The 8,171-nt window shown below is 34.8% G+C and overlaps 1 protein-coding gene across 1 annotated transcript in view; it reads right to left on the bottom strand.

The window, feature by feature from the left end:
* The window catches only part of Ldh (Lactate dehydrogenase), a 40,861-nt gene extending 36,795 nt beyond the window's left edge, over positions 1 to 4,066 (bottom strand). Inside the window, exon 1 of the mRNA XM_068378887.1 lies at positions 3,908 to 4,066. The gene's annotated coding sequence lies outside the window, so the exon portion shown is untranslated. The remainder of the gene's footprint in view (positions 1 to 3,907) is intronic.
* Positions 4,067 to 8,171: the final 4,105 nt, after the last annotated feature.

Here is an 8,171-nt window from a genome sequence, read left to right as displayed (position 1 = left end):
TAGTAGTAGTAGTAGTAGTAGTAGTAGTAGTAATAGTAGTAGCTAAGCTACAACCCTAGCTGGAAAAGCAGGATGTTATAAGCCCAAGGGCTCCAACTAGGAAAAATAGCCCAGTGAGGAAAGGAAGTAAGGAAATAAATAAACTATATGAAAAGTAATACAAATTAAAATAAAATATGCTAAGAACATACCAGGGATGATGATGATGAATATCTACACGTTCTGAACATAGAAAATCAGGACAGGCTTACTACCAACATTAGCGCTCAGGAAAACCAGTGACCTTTCTTAGTATGAGGAAAAATGTCGTTATCCAGAAGGCTTTGAGTTGCATTGGGAGGAATTATTCAAGTAGAACTCAGGGAATTGAACGGAAAAAGGAAAGATAAGAGTACGATAACGAAGGGAATGTCACACCCATAAAGGTGGAATTTTATCTCTATAATCGGAAGACAGATACGTGGGTTCCCTGGTTCATGAACAGCTTACAAAAAACAAGAACAAGTATTTCTCTCTCTCTCTCTCTCTCTCTCTCTCTCTCTCTCTCTCTATATATATATATATATATACAGTATATATACACACACACACACACACATATATATATATATATATACGGTATATATATTTTATATATATAATTTCTCTCTCTCTCTCTCTCTCTCTCTCTCTCTCTATATATATATATATATATATATATCTGTAACGCTCAGCTCTTCCCGTCCTTCGGGTAGGGGAGAAAGAGTGGTCATTCCCTGACGAGAGTGGGTTGCGTATGTGTGCATACCTAAATATTTTGCCGTCAAATTTGACGGTTCGCGTAAACTAGTAGTTCAGAATGACGGAGTTCCCATTAAAGAGAGAGAGAGAGAGAGAGAGAGAGAGAGAGAGAGAGAGACTTCAGTGTATGGGCAAACGATAATTTCCAAAGATTTCGTGTCAATCATATCAAGGAGTCTTCATAATAAGCTAGAAAAATAGCATTCTAACTTAACTATCTCTAAATTACAACTGAAACAAGCCCCTGAAACTACTAATAAAGAAATCCGTTTAATTTGTTTCTATTTCATTTCTATTTGAAGATGTAGATCCTCGCGCATGTCAGTAATAAACTGATAGAAATTGGTGAGGCTTATTTCTAGACCGCTGGTTTTATACAGTAAAATAATACTTATGTAAAAGCTCAAATAATATAACGCAATTTCCTTAACCTTATAAACCGCCAGCAAAAAAAAAAAAAAAATAAAAAAAAATTATAACTAGGTTAAATAAAATTCCATTTCGAAAGTGAATTAACAGCCAGACAACTGCGGCGAAAAAAACAAATTCAAAGAATCTCAAACATTTGCAAATAGTTGGCAGCAAGCGAATCTCACGCGTTGAAACACGGGGGCTAAATTCAACGACAGATCACTTCAAGGTCAAACATTTGTAACCTTGAACAGGTGACCGTTATGACCTCGACCATATTTTACGAACTATGTAACATTATATACCAATGGAAAGAAAATTTATTCAGCTATTTTAACACAAATGCTGTGAAGTCCTATTATGTATATAAAATAAGACAATATTTCTATTAACAACCTTGACATCGGCCACTTCTCACGAATTCTTAAAATCATAACCTTGGTTAAGTAAAATTTTAAAGGAAATTTTATTCGTATAACCTTGGCAAAGGTCAGCTCTTATGCAAAATCCATCATTTTAACTTCAAATAAAATATATATATATATATATATATATATATATACCCTACTATGGTAATCTATCATGGAAGGGTTATCATTTAACACCTTGGTTAATGCAACCTCTTACAGAATGGTTATTATTATAAGAATTGCTGAAGTCAATTGCTGTAGTAGGGTTATCATAATAACCTTCGCCAAAATCAATTACCACGACCAAGTTATCATATAACCTCACTTAAAATTAAATTTCGTTCATAGACTTATGGCCTTGTCAATAGCCAGTTTAAATCAAAGGTTTTAATTCTCTTTACCATGGCCGGTTCTTATAAATACAACGATGGGTAAGGTCAGTGCTTAAAGACAGCTTATCTGTGTCTAATTGACAGAGGTCAGTGCTCGAAAGAGAGGTCATCTGTGTGTCCTTGACTAAGGTCAGTGATCAAAGAGAGGTTATCTGTGTCTCCTTGACTAAGGTCAGTGCTCAAAGAGAGGTCATCTAGGTCTCCTTGACTGAGGTCAGTGCTCAAAGGCAGGTCATCTGTGTGTCCTCGACTAAGATCAGTGCTCAAGGAGAGGTCATCTATGTCTCCTTGAGTAAGGTCAGTGCTCAGAGGTCATCTGTGTCTCCTTGACTCAGGTCACTGCTCAAAGAGAGGTTATCTGTGTGTCTTTGACTAACGTCAGTGCTCAGAGAGAGGTTATCTGTGTCTCCTTGACTAAGGTCAGTTCTCGCGAAATGGGTCATCGATCAATATCCTAACGAAGGGAAAACGATGCAATAAAAAGTGATTTAGGCCAACGTATGAGCATGTCTTGAAAGCTTTTAAAACATTTTCATTAATCCTTGTTCTTTGGAATCTTTAAAACTACGACACACACCATCAAGACCAAATTTTACATGAGAGGGAAACCCTGGCCCATTCTATCATTACAGCTAAATATGTATGAGGAAATACCCAACATATAGCCCAATTTGACCACTGGTTATCATAATATCCAAAACAATTCGCATATTTCGATAGCCAAAGCGAGATTTCCTTATTTTTTCTCATTAAGTTTATTTTATGATGTTTTACTAAATATTTTCACTGCATATGAAACAATTTAGTCACGTATATTTGAGCAAACATTTCTAAAGATTATTCCTTGCTAGGAATATAGATTTGACCTCCGATGTAAGCAGTCTTAAAAACAAAAACAGTGTAATAATATGAGAAGTTATCCTTTTCATCGTAAAAATTGGATTGAAAATGACAATGCATTCGAACCCGAACTTTGTGGTGTAATGATCTACTACAGAGTAACACACGTAAAATATCACCGAGAACCTTACAAGATACAACAGGACGAAAAAATACGACAAATTTTAACACCCAAATGTTAGAAACACTAGTCCTTTCTGTAACAGTGTCGGCAGAAGATTTGTTTTGAAACATCATCTTTAATCCGCCAGAGGAGTTGAAAACCGGTGAAAATAAATATAATAAATATATAACTTGAACAACATTAACCTGACAATTGTCAAAAGTACTTTGGGGACAAAATAATTTGTATTTTAGACAAGTAATTTTCTATCTATAACTACCAGTTTCCATAAATTGAGATTTAGGACCGTATTCCACAATAATTTTTTTGGTTAGGTTTCTATCACAGTAAGCCGATAGCATCTATCTAACGATAATTGTTGAATATTACAATTCTAGGGCCTGAAATTCCTTTCAATTCAAGTGTTAAACTCTTAAACTCGTGTGATTAAATTAAAAAAAAATGCTCTCAACATAACGTCGTGCGCCAGATACACTTGATGTTTATAGTAACATCAATTTATAATCGGTCATGCGATTGATCTAAACATTATATTTATACAAACAAAGGACCTACACAACAGCCGTGTTTTTTTTTCATAACAAATTAATCAACAATAATATCCGATTACAGCCATATCTATAAATACCGATTTACTGTATCTAGGCTACACTGCTCCCGCAAGCATCGGTGAATGATGGGCAAACTGTTGAGTCACAATTTGTTTTAGGGAGTAAATCAAGCTAACAGTGCTTGCAAAACATTATATAAGGTATTATATCTTGGTGTCACTTGGGTCGGACGGATGCAAACAATTGCTTGGTTTCCTGGTTCACCTTATCTCAACAAGATGGTGTTAAAACGCCCTTCCTTCTTACCTTAAGATATAAAAAACAAAATACATCACCAACCTGGTGTATGAGACGTGTGGAGTGAGGGCAAGAGAGCTTCGCAAAGGGTGCGTGCAAAGGATGAGACGACTGTTTCGTGTCTGACCCAACAGAGGACAAGGAACTTGCAGAGGATGGCAATGAAGGTCAATCAGAGGTGACTTTGAAACGTTCAGATGGCTGGCACCGGTGCCGCATCTGCCGCTCCTCCTATTGCTGGTGACTTGGCTGGTATGCTATACGAGCAGTACGATATGTTGGGCGACGTATTTACTATATAAAAGTAGTTGCTATGTAGTGATTATACATATAAAAACATTTCAGAGTGAAATTAAATCATTCTTTTAACTCTTATTACACTCAATGATTATTATGGACCCCCTTTTTCAAGATTGTTTAACAGCATAGGCCTATAGTTGGATAAAAGTTATAAGAGGGAAAATTCCCGTCCATGGGCAATGTGGCAAATACTGAAGTAGCTTACACGAGAACTCGTTTAAATAAACAATTGTCGTAGTAACAGTAGTAGTTATTTTATAGGACTGGCTTAAACGCCGTAGAAACAGGGATATACGAAGTCTTGCTACATTTAAGTTTTGGGTTTCTTCAAAAAGCAGTTGCTTATAATTGTAATCCGAGTGTTAAATCAATACTGAACTTGCATAACCATGCGTCGGTTGTTAGTAAGGGGGAAGCAGAGGCCTTAATTTGCTTGTTTCTTTTATGATGTCCGCAATAAATGCAATTGTATTGGGTTACCATTATCCCTTTCATCTTAAGCATTGGCTCAAGCTATTTATACTTTGCATTTTTACAAAAATTGGTAGGGTTTCATTAAGACTCGTAACATTTTCCTTTGAGCTAAGAATCTGCACAGCAGGAGACGTTAAAGTTCACATGTCTGGTTCTGTTGTAACTGTCACCTGACACATGCACAAGCACACATCTCCGTCTATAATAATGAGCAAGTGTCTGGATACACACACACACACATTATATATATATATATATATATATATATATATATATATATATATATATATATATCCTGAAGCTGATGGAGACCTTGATGTGCCCATTATTGAAATCACTGTGTCTGAAGTCGAAGCTATCATTAAAAAACTCTAAGAGATGGAAAGCCCCAGGGTACGATGGAATAACTGCTGGGATGATATTGGCCGAAAATGAAGTTACTCCCAAAATACTTAAGAGATTATTTTGTAGAGTGTGGCCTGACGAGGCAAAACTTGATGAATGGGAGTTGAGAGTGGTGGTAAAAAAAAGAAAAAAAAAAGATTTGACTGATTGCAAGGATTACAAAGGCATAACACTTACGTCAGTAGTTATGAAAATACTGTATATAGTATGCTCATTCTAAAGAGACTGGAGAGAGGGATTGATGAAAAGCTGACAGATGAACGAGCGGAATTTAAAAAAGGTAGAAGTTGTAGTGATTAAATTGTCATTTTAAGACCTGTGGTACAGCAATGTGAAGAATATAGAAATCCACTGTTGATGGCATTTGTGGACGATGTAAAAGCCTTTGATAGTGTGCACCGGCCAATTTTGTAGAGTCCCGCGTTATTCTGGAGTTCCCTTCAAATATGTAAATTTGTTTAAGTCTATGCATGAGCATAGCAATTGCAAAGTTAATGTAAGTGGAGTCCTATCACACGAATTTTCAATGAACAGTGGAGTACTTCAAGGGAACGTGTTGTCACCTATGTTGTTTATCCTCTTCATGGATTTTGTAATTCATAGAACAGTTGGGGATGGTGGAGAAGGATTGAACTGGATTGGTATCAGGATATTAGCTGACCTAGAGTATGCTGATGACTCGGTCCTTATTAGCCGAACACCACAGGATTTGCAAAGCTTGCTTATCAGAATGCATGAAATATCACGTGATAAATAGATAAATAGAATAAAGACAGAGATGATGAGAACGGAATATGCAATGGAAGATGAAATATCATTGGAAAGAGAAAGGATTAATGAGGAGGAATAATTTGAATATTTAGGAACTATGATCTCTAAAACATGATCTTTAGAATTTGAGTTTAATGAAAGATTAAAAAAAATCAGACAAGGCCAATTTGGAAATCAAATCTCTTAAAATTAAATAAAAAAATTAGCTATATGTCAGTTTAGTGAGATCGGTGTTACTGTATGAACATGGGTCGTGGTATAACAAAGAAACAATATCCAACAAATTTTGTAAATTTGAGAAAAAAAAACCCACAGAAGAATACTGGGAGTTAAATGGCAGGACAGGATTATAAACGAAACTATAAGAGAGATTAATCCAGTGCCATATCTGGATGAGATCATGGCGAAGGGTACATGGAGATGGTTTGGGCATGCTCTTCGCACTCCCCAGGAGAAAATACTCGTAGTTCCCCATAATTTCAGTTGGGCTCCACAAGGCACTAGAAGAACCGGAAGACCCAGGCCTACATAGCTGAGGACTATGAAACGTGAAGTACTAGACTTCTGGTCATTTTTTGTTAGTGATAATCTTAAAATTGTACAAAAAGTAACTAAAATTTGTAAAAATACCCCGTTACTTAACCAGCTGTAAAAATATTTCCCCTAAACGCACTTTGATAAGATTTTGGATATGTTAAACACATGAAATTCCACTTCTTTTGATACCAAATTCTTTAATATAATTTTATTTCCGGGTTCATCCCAATTTTCACTGGACTATATGCATCCCGTGGGTGCCACAAGATTAAGATAAGATAAGATATATTTTGTTGGTGTTAATTATCCCTTTTAATGTATAATCAAAGCTAAGGGAGACATTTACTGGCTTACTTAACCACCCAGAGAATGTTAAAACCGGGTATTAGAAGAATCATCAGGATGTCTGTAATAAAGTCTCTGTAGGGTTTGGGGCCCTTTAGCTTATGACATCCTGCTTTTCCAACTAGGGTTGTAGCTTAGCATGTAATAATAATAATAATAGTAATAATAATAATAATAATAATAATAATAATAATAATAATAATAATAATAATGCAGGTGCTAAGATGAATTAAGGTTCAATTAATATGGTCTATTTGAAAAATGAAGTTTCTTATCTTTGAGGATGTATAGAAGACAAAAAATAAACATTTATCCTTATGTAGAAATGAGTGAAAATTGAAGATACATCATCGTGCTTTCTAAGAAGCAAGAACCCGTGCTGGCATAATAACGGCCAACTTAAAATATACTGTAACAACTAATGAAATCTGAATTGCTAAAAGAAAAAGAAAAAAAAATACGTGGAACGTGGAATGAATTGACTGGCTGGTGTTAAATTCACGTGTTACAATAAGTATTTCCAAACACTGAACGTTTATAGGTAAAGATTATTGAACTGAAAAATTGGGTTTCTGAAAATTACTAAGATACAAATATATATATATATATATATATATATATATATATATATATATATATATATATATATATATATATATATATATATATATATATATATATATATATGGCACCATATAACAGCAATGGATTTGTTTCCCCTTGGTAAAAACATAGGAAATAGTTTAAAAACAAAAATGTGCTCTGTTTGGCAGTCTGTTGTACTGATATTGATTTAAGGTTTTACATAATGTACAAAGATCATATTTTGTTAGGATTTTATGCGGTACGAATGGTCATTAGGAAATTATAATTTCTTTTATCAAAATTACTTCAAAAGTCGACTAAGCTATTATTGCTAGATCTTTAGCACATAATCATTCCCGAAAATTTATGAAAATTTAATGCTCGCATAACGCTGAAACTGTTCTCTTCAAGGATGTCACCAACCAGTAATGCGTGGAAAATGGGGGAAAAAGTTATCTCAACACAAATTGTATCGTTTCGATTTATTTGTAAGATAGTAAATATTAATATTAAGTCCTCGGGTTATCATTGCTATAGGTCTATTGTAGTTATCCGTGTATTGTCAGAACTCGAAGGGCCAGACACTACTTGATCTACTTGTATTGCAACGTTGTATAAAAGCTTTTTAAGAATTAATATATTTGTTTACATTCAGAGACATCTTTTCTTTAAAGCACATGTGCAACTTATTATGGCAAATATACAGGACTTACTTGCTTGGTGTTTTTACTTCTTTGGCTTCAATGTGACCCATCCACGCTTTGGAATCACTGAGACCCACGGACTGGGGACGAAAATCATGCTTACATGCATTGTGGCCTGTGTTAAGTATTGTCGAGTAGTTCTTTCATGACCATCAAAGATATTTAAATGGGAAACTAAGTTCTAT

This window comes from Palaemon carinicauda, chromosome 8 (genome assembly GCF_036898095.1).
Source record: "Palaemon carinicauda isolate YSFRI2023 chromosome 8, ASM3689809v2, whole genome shotgun sequence".
NCBI lineage: Eukaryota > Metazoa > Arthropoda > Malacostraca > Decapoda > Palaemonidae > Palaemon > Palaemon carinicauda.
This window is presented reverse-complemented; position numbering and strand designations above follow the sequence as displayed.